General features: G+C 43.6%; 1 long non-coding RNA gene across 2 annotated transcripts in view; it reads left to right on the top strand.

The window, feature by feature from the left end:
- The first annotated feature begins 1,616 nt into the window (after positions 1-1,616).
- LOC112579693 overlaps positions 1,617-25,002 on the top strand; it is a 28,783-nt gene continuing 5,397 nt past the window's right edge. The window contains exons 1-2 of one of the 2 annotated variants that reach the window (XR_006545383.1): positions 1,617-2,049; positions 2,608-2,685. This is a non-coding gene — a long non-coding RNA (uncharacterized LOC112579693). The remainder of the gene's footprint in view (positions 2,050-2,607; positions 2,686-25,002) is intronic. The other variant, XR_003104008.2, reaches the window with a different exon arrangement.

The following is a 25,002-nucleotide window of genomic DNA, read 5'->3' on the forward strand; positions in this document are numbered from 1 at the left end:
TGGGGCGGGGCGGGGCATTTGCCTTACTCCTCTTTGTAGCAGAGACATCCGCACAAGGGTCCTGCTAGATAATGACCTAGCACAGTGCCAGGCACACAAGGCAGTGGAGTCTGTAGTCCACAGAGGTTTGATGAACGATGGATGAACACATGCACGATAATTGAGTAAATAGCCTCTGGAATCTAAAATTCTACTTCTAGAAACTAAAGGAATGTAAGCTGTTGCTGTTACGGTTGTTCAGCTTCAGGCAGAGAAATTCTTTTCCTAAGTGGTTGATCCAGCCCTGTGATCTTCCAGGGCTTCTGGCTAGATGCCAAAGGGAGGCTGTGGAGGCAGCGGTGGAAGAGAGGCTCAGCTTGTGCAAAGGGGCAGTCACCCTGTGCTTGACGGCTGAGCCGGAAAAGAAACAATGCTTTTTGTCCTTATCGGGTCTAGGGTGGGGAAGAGAAAGCCACAAGTCACTGAGTCTTATGAATCAGTGCAGTGCCCAGAAAATGGACATTGGCCAAGGCTGCACAGCTGTAGAATTCTCTGTCCTGGAGATTGGCCAGGGAGCCTGAGCCCTGGTCAGCAGCAAAGAGAGGGCTCCTCAGGCTGAGCAGTGGGGAAAGACAATGGCTGGGGAGGTGCCTGGGGATAGGGCAGAAGGAACCCAAACTGGCCTTGACAACTTCCATGTGAAACTGGAGGGAAGGGGGCAGGGTGCGACCTTTAAAAGAATATCCTAGCCATCAGTTCAGTTTAGTTCAGTTGCTCAGTCATGTCCGACTCTTTTCGACCCCATGAATCACAGCACGCCAGGCCTCCCTGTCCATCACCAACTCCTGGAGTTCACTCAAACTCATGTCCATCGAGTTGGTGATGCCATCCAGCCACCTCATCCTCTGTCGTCCCCTTCTCCTCCTGCCCCCAATCCCTCCCAGCATCAGAGTCTTTTCCAATGAGTCAACTCTTCGCATGAGGTGGCCAAAGTACTGGAGTTTCAGCTTTAGCATCATTCCTTCCAGAGAACACCCAGGACCAATCTCCTTTAGAATGGACTGGTTGGATCTCCTTGCAGTCCAAGGGACTCTCAAGAGTCTTCTCCAACACCACAGTTCAAAAGCATCAATTCTTCGGCGCTCAGCCTTCTTCACAGTCCAACTCTCACATCCATACATGACCACTGGAAAAACCATAGCCTTGACTGGACGGACCTTTGTTGGCAAAGTAATAGGACGTGACAAAAACTGGTTAGAATCAACTGGGCCCAGGATGGCGGAAGATTTGACTTCCAGTGGACCTTGTTGTTGTTGTTTAGTCACTAAGTTCTGTCTGACTCTTTTCGACCCCAGAAACTGCAGCACACCAGGCTTCCCTCTCCTTCACTGTGTCCTAGAATTTGCTCAAATTCTTGTCCATTGAGTCAGTGATGCTATCCAACCATTGCATCCCTTTTCCTCCTGCCCTCAATTTTTCCCAGCATCAGGGTCTTTTCCTGATCAGAGTCAGCTCTTGGCATCAGGTGGCCAAAGTATTAGAGCTTCAGCTTCAGCATCAGTCCTTCAATGAATATTCAGGGTTGATTCCCTTTAGGATTGTCTGGTTTGATCTCCATGCTGTCCAAGGGATTCTCAAGAATTTTCTCTAGCACCACAACTCAAAAGCATCAATTCGTCAAAGAAAGCACTCAGCCTTCTTTATGGTCCATCTCTCACATCCATGATCTTGAGCCTCTTTATATCCTCATTGTAATACATTAGCATCTGAATGACCCACCCACAGGTGACAGTCCTGAGCTAACCATAACAGGCCAAAAAGTGGGCGGTGGCCCATTTCTGCAAATCCCCACCCCTTCCCCCCAGATAGCTGGACTACTCCTCCCACTCATTAGCCTATGAAATTACCCACCTTTATAAAAACTGACAACCCCATACCCTGGTACCTCTCGCCCACACTCTGTGGAGTCTTTCTCTCTAAATAAATCCACTTCTTGCCTATCAGTCTCTCACTGCATTATTTCTGTGATGAGACATCAAGAACCTGAGCTTTGTTAAGGCCTGAGACCAGGTGAGTGATTGTAATTAAAAGATCATGGGTTCAAGTCCCAGTCTGGGTTCCGTGGTTTCACATGCACCCAGTTCCTCCTGTGAGATGGGCCGAGTTTGGAACATATCACAGAAGGTTCTCGGACCGGCGGCACAGGAGGCTGCTGAGGGTCTCCTTCCTATCATCTGAGACTAGGGCATCGGGATGTGGCACGTGGGGGTGTGCCCTGGAGCGAAACCTGCCTTGCTGCTGGCCAGAGGACCCTTGTGAAACCGTACGGCTCACGCTGTGACTCAAACCCAACCACACCTCAGATGGGACTTGAACCCAGCCAAAACTCAGAATGGGACTTGAACTCCTGGGCTGGGACTCGAACCCACTGTCTTTTAACCGAAATTGCACTCCTGGTTTCGGGACTTAAAGAATGGGAGTTTTGTTTCGTGTTGGAGTCTCCCTTATGGACCAGGCTTTTTTTTTCTAAAGAGTCTTCTTCCAGGCTTATTTTTTAAATCTAATTATACAGTATATGAACACTGTATATACAGTTATTTTACAGTTATGTTTATAAATGATTTACAGAAAAAGCCCTATGATCAAGACCAACAATGTGCTTTCCCTTCTCTCCAGACCTGTTCCAGGTGCTGCCGAAAAGATAAGGTAAGCTTTGCTTCATTTTTCTGTAAAGGATGTCATGTTGTCCCTATTTCAGTAAGTCAAACTTTTGTTTTAGAGACAATTTTAAATGAAATTGGAAAATAGCAAGAAATTCCTTCTAATGTTACAATGAAAAATAATGCAACTTTTTCTTCTACGTATCTTGCAAATTTGTAATCATAGTATCTGTGTGATTTTGTAGCCTTTTCATTTAGTACGCTCTCATAAGCATTGTTTGTAGATTTTTAGCAAGAAATGTCAGTGCTTAAAATTGTTCTTTTCCAGACTCTTACTGTTTCCAAAATGATAAAAGAATAACTAGGGTGACTAGATATTAACTAAATGTATTCACAATTATTATCAGGAGTGTATTCAGTACTGTAAGCCAGGTTTTGTTTTAGGATGTAGCAGTGAACAAAATAGACAAGGATCCCAGTCTTCACAGAGCTTACTTTCTAAAGGTGAAAGGCAGAAAATAGGCAAAATAAATAAGAAAATTAGATAGTGCATTAGATAAATAGTTTGTGAGAAGGACACATGTACTACTAAAAAAGGTAAAGCTGGAAAGGAAGACAGGGAGGGCTGGAGCTGCCAGGAAATATGTAGCATTTAGAAGGGGACTTTTGGGTGAAGATTTGAAGGTTACAAGAGTGAGCCAAGAGGATGACTTGGGGTAAAAATGTTCCAGGCCTCTGCTAGCAAATACAAAGATTCGGGGGTGTGGGAACATGTAAAAGGCTGGGCTGACTGCAATAAAGTGAGCCAAGTGTAAAGAAGATAACAGCAGAGATGGTGGGACCAGATTGTATACAACTTCATAGGTCCTACAACGACTTTGAGTCTGACTCGAAACAGGGAGTCTACAGCCATACCGCCCTGAACACACCTGATCTTGTCTGGCCTCAGAAGCTAAGCAGGGGTGGGACCTGGTTAGTACTTTTGGAGGCTTCCCTGGTAGCTCAGACAGTAAAGAATCTGCCTGCAGTGCAGGAGACCTGGGTTCGATCCCTGGGTCAGGAAGATCCTCTGGAGAAGGGAATAGTTACCCACTCCAGTACTCTTGCCTGGAGAATTCCACGGACAAAAGCAGACTACAGTCCATGGGGTCGCAAAGAGTCTGACATGACTGAGCAACTAACACTTTCACTTTTCATTGAACTGGGAAGTACTGGAGAGTTTGGGGCAGAAGAGTATCATAACATGACCTTTATGCTGCTGCTGCTGCTGCTGCTAAGTTACTTCAGTCGTGTCCTACTCTGTCCGACCCCATAGACGGCAGCCCACAAGGCTCCGCCATCCCTGGAATTCTCTAGGCAAGTAAATAGGCTTACCCTGGGTGCTATGTTAATAGACTTGGAGGGACTTCCCTGGTGGTGTAGTGGATAAGAATCCACCTGCCAATGCAGGGGACATGGGTTCGATCCTTGGTCAAGGAAGATCCCACATGCTGCGGAGCAACTAAGCCCCTGGACCACAACCACTGAGCCCGAGCTCTAGAACCCGCAAGCCGCAACTACTGAGCCCATGTGCCTAGGGCCTGTGCTCCTCAACAAGAGAAGCTACTGCAGTAAGAAGCCAGCACACACCACACCTAGAGGAAGCCCGTGTGCAGCAATGAGTACCTAGCACAGCAAAAAGAAAATTAAAAAAAAAATTTTTAAGTAGATTTGGGGATAAAAAAACAAAAAAGAATAGGCTTGAGGAGAATAAAAATGAAAGCAGTGACACCAAGAAGCTATTTCATTAGTCCAGGTAAGAGCAGACAGTGACATGAACCAGTGTGGCTATGGTGAAGGTGGTGAGAAGTGGTCGGATTCCAGGTGTATTTTGAAGGAAGGGCTGATGTAATTTGCTAATGGGTGACTCCAAGGGCTTTGGCCTGAGCAGGTAGCAGTGTGGAGTTGCCATTACCTGAGACAGAGAAAACCTGGGAAAAAGCAGGTTTAGGGAGGGAGATGAAGAGTTCAGTGTGGGTCATGTGAGGCTTAAGATGTCTATTAGATGTCCAAGAGGAGTAGTCCACCAGGCAGCTGAGTATTGAAATGTAGAGATCAGAGGAGAGGAAGGAGCTCAAGATGTAAATTTGGAAGAAAGTATTTAAAACAGAGGTAGTAAGTGTAGGCAGAAAAGATGAATGATTCTGGCTTAAGGCACAAGGTTCAGAGGTCAGGGAAATGCATTCATTCATTTAACCTTCACAACAAAACCCTTTGAGGAAATTACTATGATTGTCACTATTTGTTTGTTGTCGTTTAGTCGCTCAGTTGCATCCGAAACTTTTGTGGCCCCATGAACTGTAGCCCAGTAGGCACCTCTGTTCATGGGATTTCCCAGGCAAGAATACTGGAGTGGGTTGCCATTTCCTTCTCCAGGGGATCTTCCTGACCCAGGGATTGAACCTGTAAAGTCTGTGTCTCCTGCATTGCAGGTAGATTCTTTACTGCTGAGCCACCAAGGAAGCCCTGCCATCATTTTACAAGTGATGAAATTCGGGCATAAAGAGATGAAACAACTTGGCAAAAGTCACATAGCCAACAAGCAGCAGTACTGGGATTTGAACCAGCCAGTCTGCTTCTAAGTACCATGCACTTAACCTCTAGGTTATGTGGGGGGCTCTAGGCAGGAGCACAGGTGGAGAAATTGAGCCTTGGGCTAAGTAATTTGCTAATTGGTGACAGAGCTGGGATAGGAAATCCCTCATTGACTCTTTGCTTTGAGAGATCTTGGCTTTTTTTAAATCATCCTGCCATGGTGGTGGTTTAGTCACTAAGGCGTGTCTGATTCTTGCAACTCCATGGACTGTAACCCACCAGGCTCCTCTGTCCATGGGATTTCCCAGGCAGGAATACTGGAATGGATTGTCATTTCCTCCCCCAGGGAATCTTCCCAATCCAGGAATCGAACCAGGGTCTCCTGCATCGCAGGCAGATTCTTCACTGATCGAGCTACAAGGCAAGCCCCAACATTTCTCAAGTTAAAGCCCTTAAACAATGGGCTTTCCTCCTCTCACACAAACATTTTTTGACTTGTTAACTGTGCTTGGAAAAATGGGATGCCAGGTATAGCTGCCAAGGCAGCCTCGGACCCTGAGACCCTTCACCTCCCCTCTCTCCCGATCAGGAAGCCCATGGTTGGATATGGTTCCAACTTCCTGAAGCTCGGGTCTTCAGGTGATTCCTACAGAATGGTTCTTTGTGGCTATTAGCAAGTTGCTTCCCTTCCCAGCCTCAGTTTCCTCTTCAGTAAACAAGAGGATTGGGTCAGGACAGTGGTTCCCAAGCTGGCTCCATACCTGATTCACCCACCTGGGGACTGTTCAGAGTCTGTATTGCTCACAACAGACCTATTGAATAAGACTCTGCTGGGGTGAGGCCCAGCCAGGAACTTGATGGTTCTGACACATCTCTGGTTAGGATGCCCTGGGTGAGATGATCTTGAAGGCCTCTTCTCAGCTCTGTGTACTGATCTTGGATTGAGCTTCTCTGATGTCTCTCAGGCCAAGAGCAAGGTGGACCTCTGAGTAGAGGTCAAGAACTTGAGTTCTTATGCTTGTCAGGCCCATAATTCAGCTCAAACAGGACCTCCCTCTGGACCTCAGTTTCCCCATCAGCAAGAATTGTTTATTGAGGGCAGGGCATAGGATTGCCCCAGAGTCATTCACCCAGCAAGTATTCCTTGAGCACCTACTGGACTCTCTACAATTTGCTGGGTCTGAGTCTAAATCACATGGAAGGGTAATATCACAAGAGGTGTGTGTGGGAGGGTGGCTGCTGCCAGGCAACTGGTCCCAGTTACCTAGACTTCCAGGCATGGATGCCATACATCCTTTTTTAGCATAAGTATGATGGTCCCCTCTCCCTAGACCCTCTTCCTGACCCTGGCAGCTCCAGTTGGTCTCCACAGCAACAAGCAAGCCTGGCAGACTCTGGGAAGGAAGAACATGCAAAACTGGCCAAATAAAAAATCATTAGCTTTTCTATAGAATCACAGTAACAGGGTCTAAAATATTAGATTAAATAATCCCATTCCAAATAGCACAACCACAATCTCAGTGATCAGCGTGCAAGCCCCAGCACCTTAGCAGCATCACCCCAGAGCTTGCTAGAAATGCAGAATCCTAGGCTCTGCCCCGGGGCCTGCTGACTCAGAGTCTGCTTTTCAAGATTCCCAGGTGATGGTATGCACATCAGAGTTTGAGAAGCACTAAACTAAAAATAAAATCACCTCAGAAAACCCCCTGACAAGAAATATGTGCGAGACCAGCATGAAGACAAGCACGTGACTTCCCTGACAGACAGCACGTAGCACATTCCTGGATGGGGCAACTCAGCGGTGTGAAGACGTCTGTTCTTACCACCACAGAATGTGTCAAAGTGATTTGTGAAATTCATGTGAAAGAATAAAGGGCCAAGAATAGCGCTTTTTTTTTTTTTTTAAAGAAAATAAAAATAATGAGATGAGATTTGCCCTGTCAGAGAGAAATGGGTGATAAGTAAGAATTCAGGTTCTGGAGGAAGCAGACCAGACATTGAATCTGGCTCTACCACTTCCTTGAGTTTCCTTCCTTGAGCAAATTTCAGGAGATAGTGGAGGACAGAGAAGCCTGGCATGCTGCAGTCCATGAGGTTGCAAAGGTCAGACACAACTTAGCGACTGAACAGCTACAACTTCTACCACTTCCTGGACATGTCCCTGTTGTGGCATGGTGTCCCGCCAAAATTCACATGTCGAAGCCTTAACCCCCAGTGTGACTGCACCCATAAAGAGACCTGTCTGTCTGTCTGTCTCCCTCCATGCCTGGGAATGAAGGAGAGGTCATGAGAGAACACAGCAAGAAGCAGGTCATCAGCAAGCCAGGGGGAGAGCCCTCACCAGAAACCAAACTCCATCAGAACCTGGATCTTAGACTCTCCAGCTTCAAGAACTGTGAGAAAATTAATTTCTATTGCTGAAGCCACACAAACTGCAGTGCTTTGTTGTATCAGCCTGAATGGACTAATATAGTCACCTTTGGAAAGATTTCTAACATTTTGTAGCCTCAATGTCCTTATCTAGGAGAGTGGGGAGAAGAATACCATTTAGAGTATTGTTTTTGTTTTTTTAACTTTTTGTCACAGTGTAAAGAATTCACCTGCCAATGCAGGAGATGCAAGAGACATGCTGTGATCCCTGGATCTGAAAGATCCCCTGGAGGAGGAAATGGAAACCCACTCCAGTATTCTTACCTGGGAAATCCCATGGACAGAGGAGCCTGGAGAGCTACAGTCCATGGGCAAAGAGTCTGGCATGACTGAGCACACAAGTAGTCAATTACCAATGTTGTGATAGTTTCAGGTAGACAGCAAAGGGACTCAGCCATACACAGTACAGGCATCCATTCTCCACAAACTTATAATATTGAGTGTCAGCTGGATGCAAAGCACTTAGCACAATGCTTAGCCCTTAACAGCTGCTCAATGAACAAGTACAATGATAACAACTGTGCCATTGGAGCAAGAATTCAGAGAAAGACCAGTGGAACAGAATAGACAGCTAAAAACATACCTCAGCATTTATATAAGCTCTGGGAGTGAGAAGAAGGACTATATTTTTATTCATGGTTGTTTCATTCCCCCCACGCAGTATAGGTATCACACATACTAGGTGCTAAAAATATTTTGTTGAATGCCTGAACTAGAATTTTGCACATACTAAAGGAGGACTCATGTTAATATTAATGGTGAAAGAAATTGAATGATCAGATAAGATCAGATCAGTCGCTCAGTCGTGTCCGACTCTTTGCAACCCCATGAATCACAGCACACCAGGCCTCCCTGTCCATCACCAACTCCCGGAGTTCACTGAGACTCACGTCCATCGAGTTAGTGATGCCATCCAGCCATCTCATCCTCTGTCGTCCCCTTCTCCTCCTGCCCCCGATCCCTCCCAGCATCAGAGTCTTTTCCAATGAGTCAACTCTTCGCATGAGGTGGCCAAAGTACTGGAGTTTCAGCTTTAGCATCATTCCTTCCAAAGAAATCCCAGGGCTGATCTCCTTCAGAATGGACTGGTTGGATCTCCTTGCAGTCCAAGGGACTCTCAAGAGTCTTCTCCAACACCACAGTTCAAAAGCATCAATTCTTCGGTGCTCAGCCTTCTTCTTCACAGTCCAACTCTCACATCCATACATGACCACTGGAAAAACCATAGCCTTGACTAGACAAACCTTTGTTGGCAAAGTAATGTCTCTGCTTTTGAATATGCTATCTAGGTTGGTCATAACTTTCCTTCCAAGGAGTAAGCATCTTTTAATTTCATGGCTGCAGTCACCATCTGTAGTGATTTTGGAGCCCAGAAAAATAAAGTCTGACACTGTTTCCACTGTTTCCCCATCTATTTCCCATGAAGTGATGGGACCAGATGCCATGATCTTCGTTTTCTGAATGTTGAGCTTTAAGCCCACTTTTTCACTCTCCTCTTTCACTTGCATCAAGAGGCTTTGTAGTTCCTCTTTACTTTCTGCCATAAGGGTGGTGTCATCTGCATATCTGAGGTTATTGATATTTCTCCTGGCAATCTTGATTCCAGCTTGTGTTTCTTCCAGTCCAGCGTTTCTCATGATGTACTCTGCATAGAAGTTAAATAAAGAGGGTGACAATATACAGCCTTGACAAACTCCTTTTCCTATTGAATGATATTTGAATTGATATTTGAATTGAATGATAGATCATATCATTACAGTTTATAAAGAAGCTTTCAAACCATGAAATATGTGAGACATCTCAGCCAAGTAAATACACTCATAAATATAAATTCATAATTAAAGCAACAGATCATAAAGCATATTTATTCTTATTATGTCAGATGGGCTCTGATCTGTTCTACCCTATCCAATTCTACTCCTAGTCTACCCTATTAGAAAGAAAATTCTTGTCCCTACCCAGTAAGCTGACCTCACTATACTTATGAGTAGCCATCAACAGTTTGAAGAATACTACCTTGTTAGATTAATTTCCAATTTGAAAAAGGAAAAGAAATTATAGCTAAATAATATAAAGTTTTGAAGTGATAAATGACTTGAGAATTAAAAAATGATGAGATAGGGACTTCCCTGGTTGTCCAGAGGCTAAGACTCCAATCTCCCAATACATGGGGCCCAGGTTGGATCCTTGGTCGGGGAACTAGATCCCACATGCCACAGCTAAGACCCAGTGCAGCCAAATATATAAACATAAAAATTAAAAAAAATAAAAGATATAACAAGGGCTTGCCTGGTGGCTCAGGGGGAAAGAATCCACCTGCCAATGCAGGAGACACGGGTTCAACCCCTGGGTCAGAAAGATCCCACATGTCTCGGAGCAACTAAGCCCCTGCACATCAACTCTTGAGCCTGTGCTCTAGAGCCCAAGCTCTGCAACAAGGAAGTCACCACAAAGAGAAGCTCATATACTCTGATGAAGAGTAGCCCCTGTTCGCTGCAACTACAGAAAAGCCCATGCAGCAATGAAGACCCAGCACAGCCAAAAATAAATACATTATTTAAAAAAAGAAAAATGATATAAGGAATTTACAGTAGGTCCTTGTTGGTTATCCATTTTAAATATAACAGTGTGTACATGACAATCCCAAACATCCTAACTTTCCCTCCCCTCGCCCTGGGCAACCATAAATTTGTTCTCTAAGTCTTTGAATCTCTTTTTGTTTTGTAAGTAAGTTCATTTGTATCATTTCTTTTTAGATTTCACACATAAGGGATGTCATAATATATTTCTCCTTCTCTCACTGTAAACTATTTTTTTTTTTTGGAAAGAAAATGATGGGGAAAATGTCACAGAGGCAAATGTTAACAGGTTTGACTATTTAAGCCTTTTAAAACATCCATCAGAGGGATTTCATGGGGAAGAGGCAGCTGTGACTGAAACAGGACATGTCTGTGACGGGAGGGAAAGAGGCCACTTAATCTTGACGCTTCCTTCTTCCTCAAACTCACCTGCCTCTGAGCATCACCAAGGCGTTTAGATTCGGCCTCCGTCTGTGGCCTCATCTCCCTCCCTGCAGCCTCATCTTTCTCCTGCCACCATTATCTCTCACCTGAGCTGCCGCCTCCACCTCCTAACTGGTCTCCCCACTTCCACTCTGCACCCCACAATCCTTTCTCCTCATAGCAGCGAGAGTGAGACTTTTAAAGTATAAGCGAAGTCTCACACTTCTTAATACTCTTGATGTACAATCCAAACTCCTGGATGTGGCCTTGCCGCTGCCCACCTCCCACCTCATATTCAGGCGCTCCCCATTCTCCTCCCTGCACACTCCCCTCTCAACTCTGGCCTGTCCTCGGTTCCATCTGAACTCAGTACTCTTCCCTCTACTCCCTTCTCCCCTGGTTTCTCATCCCCCATTCCTCAGCCTGGGTCACCTGCACCCAAACACAAGCAGCTCCCTCTCTCATAGTGTGTTTTTCCCCCCGAATGTATAAATATTTGCTATTTGTTTTCTCCTTTCTTTACTGCTCAACTCCCCTGAATAGTCTAAGCTCCTTGAGAGCAGGGACCACTCAGTCTTCTTGTCTACAGCAGCTTTGATATGCAGCACAGTGAACTTCCTGATGTTCAAGCTGGTTTTAGAAAAGGGAGAGGAACCAGAGATCAAATTGTCAACATCCGCTGGATCATGGAAAAAGCAAGAGAGTTCCAGAAAAACATTTATTTCTGCTTTATTGACTATGCCAAAGCCTTTGACTGTGTGGATCACAATAAACTGTGGAAAATTCTGAAAGAGATGGGAATACCAGACCACCTGATCTGCCTCTTGAGAAATTTGTATGCAGGTCAGGAAGCAACAGTTAGAACTGGACAAGGAACAACAGACTGGTTCCAAATAGGAAAAGGAGTTCGTCAAGGCTGTATATTGTCACCCTCTTCATTTAACTTCTATGCAGAATACATCATGAGAAACGCTGGGCTGGAAGAAACACAAGCTGGAATCAAGACTGCCAGGAGAAATATCAATAACCTCAGATATGCAGATGACACCACCCTTATGGCAGAAAGTAAAGAGGAACTACAAAGCCTCTTGATGCAAGTGAAAGAGGAGAGTGAAAAAGTGGGCTTAAAGCTCAACATTCAGAAAACGAAGATCATGGCATCTGGTCCCATCACTTCATGGGAAATAGATGGGTAAACAGTGGAAACAGTGTCAGACTTTATTTTTCTGGGCTCCAAAATCACTACAGATGGTGACTGCAGCCATGAAATTAAAAGATGCTTACTCCTTGGAAGGAAAGTTATGACCAACCTAGATAGCATATTTAAAAGCAGAGACATTACTTTGCCAACAAAGGTTTGTCTAGTCAAAGCTATGGTTTTTCCAGTGGTCATGTATGGATGTGAGAGTTGGACTGTGAAGAAGGCTGAGCGCCAAAGAATTGATGCTTTTGAACTGTGGTGTTGGAGAAGACTCGTGAGAGTCCCTTGGACTGCAAGGAGATCCAACCAGTCCATTCTGAAGGAGATCAGCCCTGGGATTTCTTTGGAAGGAATGATGCTAAAGCTGAAACTCCAGTACTTTGGCCACCTCATGCAAAGAGTTGACTCATTGGGAGACTCTGATGCTGGGAGGGACTGGGGGCTAGAGGAGAAGGGAACGACAGAGGATGAGATGGCTGGATGGCATCACTGACTCCATGGACGTGAGTCTCAGTGAACTCCGGGAGTTGGTGATGGACAGGGAGGTCTGGCGTGCTGCGATTCATGGGGTCGCAAAGAGTCGGACACAACTGAGCGACTGATCTGAATCTCTGACAGTGTCCGGCCTATAGTAAATGGTCAATAAACAGTCACTGAGTGTAATGCATGCAAAGACAAGAGCAAGGGGGGCTCCAACTTTGGGCCTGCACTTTAGAGGCCCCTGCTGTGGTCCTCCCATACTCTGCCCCTCCCTATAGGAAGCAGAGAATATGTGTCCACCAGGCTTCTCCCCTCAAGTCCATGTACCTGGGATCCTAGAATTTCTTTCGCGATGCCCCTCACCCTCTTCCATGGCCTTCAAGGGCCTCTTTCCTGGGCCCATCATCCCAAGGATAGGTTGGCTCATCTATGTGTGCATCCCTAGGCCTGAAGTTTGGGCATGTAGTAGAACCTAGATGTGCTGGCTGAGGCGATCACAAGCATACCCCCGAGACCCTGTGCAGGATGGGGTGGAGGTGCAGGGTTAGAAGAGCGAGAGGCCAGCCCTGCCTCCACCTCTGCATTCTGGAGAGAAGCTCTAAGTCCAGGAATTCTAAATTAGAGCCAGGACCTCCTGGTTGTTCTGAAGGTATATTTCTCAAGGTAGGAGGATAGACTATATGTATGTACATACATATTTAAATGTATTTTATTGAAGTATACTTCATTTATAATGTTGTTTCTGCTATATAGCAAAATGATCCACACATACACACAGATATAAATATATATATATATATATACTTTCATTTATTTATTTTTAATCAAAGGATAATTGCTTTACAGTATTGTGTTGGTTTCTGCCAAACATCTGCCAAACATCAGGAATCAGCCATAGGTATACATATTCTTTGGAGAAGGCAATGGTACCCTACTCCAGTACTCTTGCCTGGAAAATCCTATGGACGGAGGAGCCTGGTGGGCTGCAGTCCGTGGGGTCGCTAAGAGTAGGACACGACTGAGCGACTTCACTTTCACTTTTCACTTTCATGCATTGGAGAAGGCAATGGCACCCCACTCCAGTACTCTTGCCTGGAAAATCCTATGGACAGAGGAGCCTGGTGGGCTGCAGTCCATGGGGTCGCTAAGAGTCGGACGTGACTGAGCGACTTCACTTTCACTTTTCACTTTCAGGCATTGGAGAAGGCAATGGCACCCCACTCCAGTACTCTTGCCTGGAGAATCCCAGGGACGGGGGAGCCTGGTGGGCTGCCGTCTATGGGGTCACACAGAGTTGGACATGACTGAAGTGACTTAGCTTAGCTTAGCTTATGCATATTCTTTTTCACGTTCTTTTCCATTATGGTTTATCACGGGATATTGAATATAGTTCCCTGTGCTATACACTAGGACCTTGTTGTTTATTCATTCCATACACAATAGTTTGCATCTGCTAACCTCAAACTTCCAAACCATCACTCCCCACCCCCCATCCCTTGGCAATCATGTTTGTTCTCTTTGTCTGTGAGTCTGTTTCTGTTTCATAGATAAGTTCATTTTTGTCATATTTTAGATTCTACATGTAAGTGATACCATATGGTATTTGTCTTCCTCTTTCTGACTTTCTTCACTTAGTGTGATAATCTCTAGGCTCAGAGGATAGACTATATTTTATCTAATAAGTCTCTTAGCTTGACTTATGACGTCTACTTATTTACTTAATTTTCTTTTCAAATGATAATTTTATTTTTTAATTGAAGTATAGTTAATTTACAATGTTTTATTAGTTTCAAGTATACAGAAAAGTGATTCAGTTATATATATAAAACTGAATATATATATGAATATATATAAAACTGAATATATATGTATATATATAAAACTGAATATATTTATATATATATATAACTGAATCACTTTTCTGTACACTTGAAACTAATAAACATTGTAAATTAACTATACTTCAATTAAAAATAAAAATAAAAAATAAAATTATAGGAATAATTTGAAAAGAAAAATAAATAAAAGTGTGTGTGTGTTTGTGTGTGTATATATATATATATATATATATAAAAACTGAAAAGTGAAAAGTGTTAGTCACTCAGTTGTGTCTGACTCTTTGCTACCCCATGGACTGTAGCCTGCCAGGCTCCTCTGTCCATGAGATTCTCCAGGAAAGTATACTGGAGTGTGTAGCCATTCCCTTCTCCAGGGGATCTTCCCAACCCAAGGGTCAAACCCAGGTCTCCCACATTGCAGGCAGATTCTTTGCTGTCTGAGCCACTAGGGAAGCCCCATATATAAAACTATATATATATATAAATAACCATACATATATAACTATATATATAAGAATATATGTTAAAAAAAGAATATGTATTATTCTTTTTCAGATTCTTTTCCATTATAGGTTAATACACAATATTGAATACAGTTCATTTCCCTGTATTGACTGATAACTTAATTCAGTTCCCTGTATTGACTTATAACTTTTAAATGTTAGATATATGGTCTATGGACATCCATTTGCACTTCTGCCCTGGGCCTGGCTGGGTCAGGCACAGGCATGGCTGAATGCATGGACAGCGCCTTCTTGGGGCTGAGCTCTCCTTCTGTGGTTAGTGAGTGGGGACACACACAGACCCAGTGTTGGAGCTCCATTGAAACTTGACTCTCAAATCTCTGATGCCTTGATAGGAGGGGAGGAAATGAAAAACTGTCATTTCAAAGCTTTCGTTAATCCATTTTCACTCTAGGGAAACCACTTAGGGGACTTTTAGTTATGCAAATATAGAGCAGAACTACCCCTCTGAAAAGGAGATGCCTCTGGCCCACTGGCCAAATGGTCCAATGGCCCAGGAGCACCACTTCTGGTCAGATATTGATGGCCTTTGTTGTAGGCAGAAAGGCATCTCTTCAGTTTCTATTTCCAAAAACAGAATTTTTTTTTGTATAAAGTGTAATGTATACAATAATATTAAATGAACAATCATGTGTCAGATATTATGATAAGCACTTTACATGGATTATCTCATTCAGTTTTCATGATACCCAATATTATCATCTTCATTCTATAAATAGGGAAGCTGAGGTTCATCGAGTTTGAGTAACTAGTGCAGAGGTCATGCAATTAGCAAGTACAAAGCTGGGATTTGAACCTTCATCTGACACCAGAGACAGAACCACCTCTATCAACCTCTGGAATTGTTAATAATCCTTTACTGTGGAATGCCCAGACTAGAAGGGTATCCTCAAGACTGACTCAGACAAGCAGAGCAAGAGAAGCCATCATTTTCTATGAGGTGAATGCCAACTGGAGTCATCCTTCTGACTTCTAAATTTGTTTCTTGACCCAAGACAGAGAGGGCGGAACCACTTTACAATAAGGGCATAAAGATGCAACAGGCAGGAAGGAACCAAGGCCCTTTCCCACTCTGGGACAGGCCAGGAAGAGCTGAGCCCCACCCAGGTGATCAAGCCAAGTTCAGAAGGGTGATGTTGAGGACAGTTTCAAGGTGATGCTGACAGACCTAGTGTCTCCCAGAAGCAGAGAGCCCACTGGACAGGGGCAACTGGCCAGAGTGACTGCTGGGGTGATCCATTTCAGCAAGTGGAAGGAAACCTGAAAGCACCTCCCACGAGCAGCCTGAAGCCACCTCCTGGACAGAGCTGCCCCCTTGGTGCAGATTGGGGCTGGGCACTGTATTGGAGACCTGAGGGTCCAAAACAGAGGGATGGATGTCCTTATCCTTTTGGGTAGGGAGGCCTGTAGGACTCAAGAGAACTTTTGTTTGTAGATTTAGCATTTTTTACTTTTTGCTTTTCAAACCACATTGTTAGCAGAGCACAAATGCCGCCTGCCTCCTATCCACTCAATTTGCATTTTGGGGGAATCCAGGCCGGAGGTTGAGCAAAGAAATTGTAATAACTCCATCCTCTCCCACCCCTCCTCCAAGAAAAGAACCCAGCCTATTTGTTGCAGCTCAATGATTGCACTTTTATCGATACTTCTTAACATTTTGCTGTAAGCTGTTGGTTCATATTTAGCTTGTGGTTGACCTAAACCACCAGATTTTTTTCATACAAACTGCTGTGAGGCCAGTTTTTCCCAGCTTAAGCTTCTAGTACATGTGCAACTGATCAAAAATAAAGTAAAATGTAAATGCAGGACATTTCACTTTTTAATTTTATTCGATTCTGGTCTGCTGAACTACTGTAAATATTTTACTCTGTCACCTTTTATAATAATTGCTTTGCAGCTTTGTATCACCTGCAAAACTGATGAGCATCAATTACTTTGTAGTCAGTGAAAATTAATTACAAAACAGCATTAATAATTAATGAAAATGAAAAATAGGGCAAAACAGAGCCTTGTGGCATAGGATGACATTGGGGGTTCTCATAGTGTGGTCCACAAATCCTGGAGTTCCCTGGGACCCTTTCAGAGGATTTATGAGATCAAAACTATTTTCATAATAATGCTTAAATGTCTTTATCCCTCTCATTCTATCATGAACAAACCTTGAATTTTCCAGAGGTTACATGACATATGATATTGCTCTAGACTATGCAGAAGTAGTTATGAGAATCCAGCTGTCTTCCACGATCCAGATGTTAAAAAGATTTGCAAAACTGTAGAACAAAACCACTCTTTTTTCACTATTTTTTTTTCTTTTTGGAAGATATAACCATTTTAAATGAAAAGTTTATATAATATAAAATAGAGAAACAAGGACCTACTGCATAGCACAGGGAACTATAGTCAATATTTTGTAATAACCTGTAATGGAAAAGAATCTGAAAAATAGTATGTATATATGTATATAAATATGTATATAAAATAATACGTACTGCGGTTCATGGGGTCGCAAAGAGTCGGACACGACTGAGCGACTGAACTGAACTGATGTGTATATATATATGTGTGTGTTTTTATGTGTGAATATATATATATATATAAAACTGAGTCACTTTGCTGTACATCTGAAACTAACACAACATTGTAAATCAACTATACTTCAATAAAAAAAATCAAGTCTTGTAGAGCCTGTCCTCTGCAATGAGAGAAGCCACCACAAATGAGAAGCCCACACACCACAACTAGAGAAAGTCTATGTATAGCAACGAAGACCCAGCACAGCCAAAAAAAGTCTAAAAAAATTGTTTAAAGGTTATGTAACATACAATAGATTTATTATTTTTAAAGCAATAAAACATTTAATGTATTTTATGAATTTTAATTTCCAATACAATAATTTTCTATTAAGAGATATAATCCACATAAATGAAAGTTCTGAGAGTCCTCAAAAATTTTAAGTGTCAAGGAAGATCCTAAGACTACAAAGCTCAAGATTCACAATGTTAGCGATAACCCTACAGGCTGATAGCAAGCCTCTACTCTTCATAAATAATGTGAAGATTTGTAGAATTTCCTTAGCACTTTTCTTCTAAGGCAGAGGCAGTATAGTCAGGCAGACACTGACGATTAGAGAGATTGGAGCTCTAACTCTGGCTGTGTCACTAGCCAGCTATGTGATTCTGAGTGCTGTGCTTAGTCACTCAGTCGTGTCCAGCTCTTTGCAACCCCATGGACTGTAGCCGACCAGGCTTCTCTGCCCATGGGGAGTCTCCAGTAAAGAATACTGGAGTGGGTTGCCCTCCCCCAAGGGATCTTGGATCTTCCCAACCCAAGGATCAAACTCCGATTCTTTACCATCTGAGCCACCAGGGAAGCGCATGATCCTGGGTAAATCCCCTCATTTCTCTAGAGAACTGTTTCCACATTTGTAAAATGAGGAGCTTTATGGGATTGACCTTTAGGGTCAATTTTTCAAAAACTAAAGCACTTCAGGGGGAAGGAGCAAGGGACAGGTATTTATTCTTCATTTTACCAATAAGGAAGTTAAGGTCAAAGATGTTAATGAGAAAGAAATGTTCAAGGACATGTCTTGAACTGGTATCAGATTCAGGATTGAAGGTGGCGTCCTTGTCTTCTGGGCTAAGACTTGATGCATTCAATTGGTAATATTAATAGTAATAGTATTTGCATGTATATACCATTAAAAATAAATTCATATTCTGAAACAAGTCCAAATTTCTAAAAGTTGGACAGACAGAAAGAACTTTATAATTTTCGTGACTATGGGAGCCAGCCACTCAGGTGGCCTGCAATAATCCTTTCTTCTGGTATTTGTGGGCTTGGGAGTCTCCACCCACATTCAATAGTGCTGACCCGTGTGACCAACAGAATATTGGCCAGTAAACTGAAGCAATAAGGTGTGTCATAACAAACATTACAGCTTCTACCTTGCTCTTTCTTAGATTGCTCTAGGGATATCTAAGATTGCTCTAGGGAAAACCAACCCCAGTGTTTTGAGGACGCTTAAGCATCCCTGTGGAGAGTCACATGTGATGAAGAACTGAGTCATCCTGCCAACAAGCAGCACCAACTTGCATTCATGTGGAATGCAAAAGAGGTCAGAGGTCTTTGCAGACTGCTGCTGCTGCTGCTGCTAAGTCGCTTCAGTTGTGTCCGACTCTGTACGACCCCAGAGACGGCAGCCCACCAGGCTCCCACGTCCCTGGGATTCTCCAGGCAAGAGCACTGGAGTAGGTTGCCATTTCCTTCTCCAATGCATGAAAGTGAAAAGTGAAAGTGAAGTCGCTTAGTCGTGTCTGACTCTTCGCGACCCCATGGACTTCAGCCTACCAGGCTCCTCTGTCCATGGGATTTTCTAGGCAAGAGTACTGGAGTGGGGTGCTACTGCCTTCTCCGGGCTTTGCAGGCTAGAAAATGACAAAGGCCGAGGAGTAGGTCGAGCCCTAGGATAGAGCGATGATGGTATACTGCTGGACCTGCCAGCTAAAAGAAAATTGCGTTGGATGGTCTCTTCTAAAAGGTATAGAGTAAAAAGCACTAGTCAAATCAATAGAAAACTAAGTACCATGGGATATGTTGATTTGCTTTAGTGAAGAAATCATACCTAGAATAGCAGTTGTGATTGAGTCATCAAGTTTGGATAATCCACTGTCATTCTCCAAGTTCCATCAGTCTTCAGAGAGACAAAGAGGTGATCTGAATGCTGCATATGGTAGGAATAACTACCTCTGTGTCTGTCAAGACCGTGTTGGTGACACTGACCTCTTCAGTCCATCCAAGAATGCAATACTGGTTTTGGTATCCTGTTTTAGGAAGTGGACACAGTTCCAGTGACTCCACTAAGCCTTTTCTTTTCTTTCTAAAAAATATGTATTTATTTGGCTGAGCTAGGTCTCAGTCGTGGCACATGGGATCTTTAGGTGCAGCATGTAAGATCTAGTTCCCTGACCAGGGATGGAACCTGGGCCCCTTGAATTGCAAGCAGGGAGTCTTAGCCACTGGACTACCAGGGAAGCCCACTTGACTTTTTCTGTCATGATAGCTTTTACTTCCTGGGTCAGGGGAATGTCTACCAGTTGCTGATTTTATCTTCTCAGATACCTGCTGAGTATATCTAAGCTGCAATATATATCCATCTATGTATTCTGGAACTGAGGAAAAATAATGGGATGGTTTCTGGGAACCACTGGGCTTGTTGTGACATGAAGCTAAGCCAAAACTCAAGATCATCTGACTTTCCTAAGCCCCTACTTTGACGGTGAATCACAGTGGCATTTTGAGTCTCCAGGGATTAGTATCAGTTCAGAGCCAATGTTCAGTAATCCCCTAAAAATCTGGTTATCTCCCCTTCCTAATGCAGTTGCCATGATAAATGGTTGCAGGTTCCTTCAGGAGAAAGGGTTGGTAGAAGATTTACAGTGTGACTTTTTGGCAATAGAGCGGGGTCCTTCCTCAAGTGGTCTCAGGCTTCTCTTCATTCCAAAAAGTTGGAACAGGCTCCAATCTAAGAACTGGTTGAAGGGCTCTTGCTCTATCGTTAGAAGTCAGATTTCTGACCACAACTAGAGTATTTCACTCACAGTAACCAAGTAAAACTTCTGCCCCTGGGACACTCGGATCAGTTAGCCGCTGCCAAAGCTCTGTAGGCCAAACCACTTTGATGCCTGTTTGGGCTCTCCTGCCCATTAAAGTAACTACACTAACTTGTCTAGGTTACTAAATGCCTCCACTTTGCTTCTGATACCTGATAGCCTGTCATTCCCATTGAGTTAATTCAGGAAGCCCGTCTTGATGACTGTTCCCCACCACCACGCCTGCCTTTAGAGAAAAGCCACTGTAGCCCTCTTCAGGGAGAAGGCAATGGCACCCCACTCCAGTAGTCTTGCCTGGAGAATCCCATGGATGGAGGAGCCTGGTAGGCTGTAGTCCACGGGGTCACTAAGAGTCGGACACAACTGAGCGACTTCACTTTCACTTTTCACTTTCATGCATTGGAGAAGGAAATGGCATCCCACTCCAGTATTCTTGCCTGGAGAATCCCAGGGAGGGGGTAGCCCGGTGGGCTGCCATCTATGGGGTCGCACAGAGTCGGACACGACTAAAGTGACTTAGCAGCAGCAGCAGCACTCTTCAAGGATGCTGGTGTTCTAACCAATGTCTGTCTCAAAACTCTGGTGAAGGGAATATCTTCTGGATCCTACCCAGGAAGACTGTACATTGGTTTTATGTTATCAACCTACTCTAGTGTTCAGAATACTTTCCTCCTCAATATTGGAATTTCTGACATCTCAGCTTCCTTCAATGAAAGCCCTTTCTGGATTTAATCAAACTATTAGAGCTATTCCCAGCCAACATGAGCAAATACATTAAATCCAGAACCTCTGTTTAGTGTACTCATGTAAACACATTCAGCCCAAGCCACAATAAATATTCCTTCCATCCTGACCCAACACCTTTAGGATCCATCCTCACACATTTTCTCTGGCTTTCTGTCCATATACATTGGCATCAGTGGGGGTCTGGATGAAAGGTAAAGAGTATCGTTTGTACCATTCTTGCAATTTTCAGTAAGGGTGAAATTCTGTCAAAACAAAAAGCGAAACAATATATAAACTGACAGACTTTCAATATTCTTTTGGTGTGTTTGGCGCTTCCTAATGGGTCATGCTGGGGCCTGCTTGCACTTGAATCAGGTCACAGATCTAATAGAGGTGGTGGGGCTAGGTTTCTAGGAGGATGAGTTGCCTGCGAGGCAATGACTTCTGGGGAGATCATTACAGGTTCTTCAGGTAAAAGAAGAGTAACTTTATTTTTACTGCCCAGGGAGGGTCAGCAGAACTTAGAGGTTAAGGACTTCTTAGTTTCATCAGAATCTGTCCACGTGTCCCCATCCTAAGATTCAGGATCTCATTCCTTCCCAGTCAATGTCTTATTTTACATGAGACCCTGCTTGGTTATGAATTCAATTTGTAGGGAAATTCAGTTCCCTGCCAAGTGAAAACTGAGGGTTTTGTTATCAGAAATCTTGACCCTGAGGCTACAAGAGATAAAAGTTTCCTCCATGGCAGTTAGAGAAAGTTTTTGGTCCCTTTCCCAGATTTTGGGCTGGGAATTTAAAGGCCTAGGTTCATTATTTTCTTTCTCTGAACTCTCCAGCACACTTAGAAGCAACCAACAAAGCTCACCGTTTGTACTAAAATGTTCTAGGACTGCAAATATTTGGTTACCCTAAGGTTTGCCTTCCATAGGCATTTATCACAGTGAGCTTTATCTACAAGTGGGAATTAAGTGACTGCTTTGCCACTGAATGCCTTGGAACACTGATGGCCCCTTTCCCACTGGCAATAATCATTAATGTGTTTAAATTTCATTAGATTAGAAAACCAATTCCAGATTCCCATCCTTAAGAATCTATTTCCCTGAGACCACAGTCAGAACCAGTAAGTGTATCAGTCAGGAAAGCTTAACCACTGTGAATTATGAAATAAGAAGTTTACTATGGGAGGGACTTCCCTGTTGAGTCAGTGGCTAAGATTCTGTGCTCCCAGTACAGGGGGTCCTGGGTTTGATTCCTGGTTGGAAACTAAATCTCACATGCTGCAACTACCTGAGTGCCACAAGTCAGAACCTGCGTGCTGCAACAAAGATCATAGATTCCATGTGCTTGGACTAAGACCCGGCATGGCCAAATATTAAATATTAAATAAACAAAAGGTACCTCAGCCAATCACAGTGCAAGACCGTTAATAAAAGTGTAGTTTTCTATGGGAATTAGAGCTTACACAGTTTTGGAAAGAGCTGGAGAAGTGAAGGGCCAACAGAGAAGTCAGAGGATCAGGAAAGGAGTCACAAATGTGGGAAACCCAGCACATCTAGCAGACATGGGACACTGATGGGAAAGCTCATGAAAACTGCCACCTCTGCGGGTCTACCAGCAAGTGTCTGGAGGTGGGCCCAGGGCCACTGTTGGTCAGGAGGGTCAACAATTGGACTGCATTGCAGGACTCTAAGAAGTGCAGAAGGGAACGACAGAGGATGAGATGGTTGGATGGCATCACTGACTCAATGGACATGAGTTTGAGCGAACTCCAGGAGATTGTGAATGACAGGTAAGCCTGACGTGCCGTCCACGGGGTTGCAAAGCATCAGACATGATGTAGCAACTGAAGAACAACAACAAAGGAGAACAAAGCAAGAACAGGCTTGAGCTCATTTTTAACACTTGTTTCTAACAGTCACCATGTCTAATCACAATGACCTTCAGAGAATCATACTTGCTGCTTCATTTCTGCCCTCCGAATCTCGTGCCCATCCCTCATTTGACTAATTCTAACCTGAAACCATCCAGGGAACAGGATTCTGGCAAACATAGCTCCAGCTGAACCAAGTTCTCACAGTACAAATCATTGCCGTACTTGCAACGTGTGAGCCTGGACTGGACCCTGGACTGGAGAAAAACAACCCGTAACAGACATTTTCGGGGACTCCCCTCGTGGTCCAGTGGTTAAGAATCCGTTTGCCAACGCAGGGGACATGGATTGGATCCCTGGTCCAAATCCAGGAAGATTCCACACGCCTTGGGGGAACTAAGTCTGCTCGCTACAATTACTGAAGCTTGCACACGCTAGAGCCCATGCCCTGCAACAGGAGAAGCTGCCGAAACGAGAAGCCCAGGCACTGCAACTAGAGAATAGCCCCTGCTCGCTGCAACGAGAGAACATCCAAGTGTAGCAGCAAAGACCCAGAGCAGCCAAAACTAGAATAAAAAAGACATTTTGGGGATATTGGAATGGTTTCTATATAGATGATTAATAGGGACTAGTGGGTGTTTTTCTGGCCCTGATGTGCGACTTGTGGGGTTTTTAGTTTCCCGACCAGGAATTGAACCTGGAGTTGTGTCAGTGAAAGTCCAGAATTCTAACCGCTAGACCACCAGGGAACTCCCATAAAAGAGATTATGTTAATTTTTATGCTTGATCATGGCACTGTGGTTATGTAAGAGAATGTTATTATTAGGAGCTAGCTGTTTAAATATTTAGGGGTAAAGTTTCCAATGGTTTAGCATTTATTTATTTGTATTACTTATTAAGTGACTATGGTAGATTGTTAATCATTGCTGAATCTAGGTGGTGGATCTGCAGATGTTTCAACTTTTCTTTGTGTTTGAAATTTTTCATAATTAAAATATTAAGGAAAAGAAAAGACTGCTGTGGTCATTACTTCCTCTGGAAACCTTTCCTGCCCATCTCCCCTCTTCTCCTCCAAGGTGGTTATGTTGTTTCTTTTACTCTGCAAGTACCCCAGATGTAGCATCCAAGCATTTATCACATTGTACTTCAATTTCTTGTTTTCTCATCTCTCTCCCCCTCTAAACTTTGAAGTCTTTGTAAGACACAGGTGGGACTTCCTTGGTGGCCCAGTGGCTAAGACTCCCCACTCCCAATGCAGGGGGCCTGGGTTCCATCCCTGGTCAGGGAACTAGATCCTACATACTGCAGCTAAAGATCCGTCATGCCACAACTGAGACCTGGTGCATGCAAATAAATACATATTTTAAAAAGGAAAGGACACAGCTGTCTCTGGTCTTTAACTCTTCTAATATTTCTTCCTGTTTCTGACACAGAGTAGGTACTCCCTTAATCTTTATTCGCTCAAGAACAGAAGAAAGTCTAATTGAGGAATTGCTTCAGAGATACCATCAAATTAGGGTTCAAGTGAATCTAAGGAAAGCAAGGTTTTGAGTTTAAGATTTTTTGTTTCAAATTTAAAAAGTAATATATGCAAATAAAAATAATAGAGTAGTAAAGGGAAAATTAAATTATTGTTTCATTCCTGTTTTATACATATACTCCAACCCAGGAGTCAAGAGTTTAAAATGTATCCTTCCAGAACCATTTCTATGCAATTATAAACACCCCCACACACACCCCCCCACAAAATGTTGTTTGGTAACTTACTTTTTTCTTTAACTTGATGATCCACATCCTTGTATGGATAGATCTACATCATTCTCTACACAGGCTACCTTGTATTTCATTGTATTCATATGCACTTACTTATATAACAACCACATTTAAATAAGCATGTAGACAGAGGAGCAGTTTCTGCATGAAACCAGTACCGTTGACCAGGGGTCCCCAAACTCCAGGATCTAGTGCCTGATGATCTGAGGTGGAGCTGAGGTAATAATAATAGAAATAAAATGTACAACAAATGTTATGCCCTTGAATCATCCCGAAACCATCCCCTTCTCCCTGGTTCCTGGAAAAATTGTCTTCCATGAAACTGGTCCCTAGT

The sequence above is a fragment of the Bubalus bubalis genome, chromosome 16, assembly GCF_019923935.1.
Source record: "Bubalus bubalis isolate 160015118507 breed Murrah chromosome 16, NDDB_SH_1, whole genome shotgun sequence".
Taxonomy (NCBI): domain Eukaryota; kingdom Metazoa; phylum Chordata; class Mammalia; order Artiodactyla; family Bovidae; genus Bubalus; species Bubalus bubalis.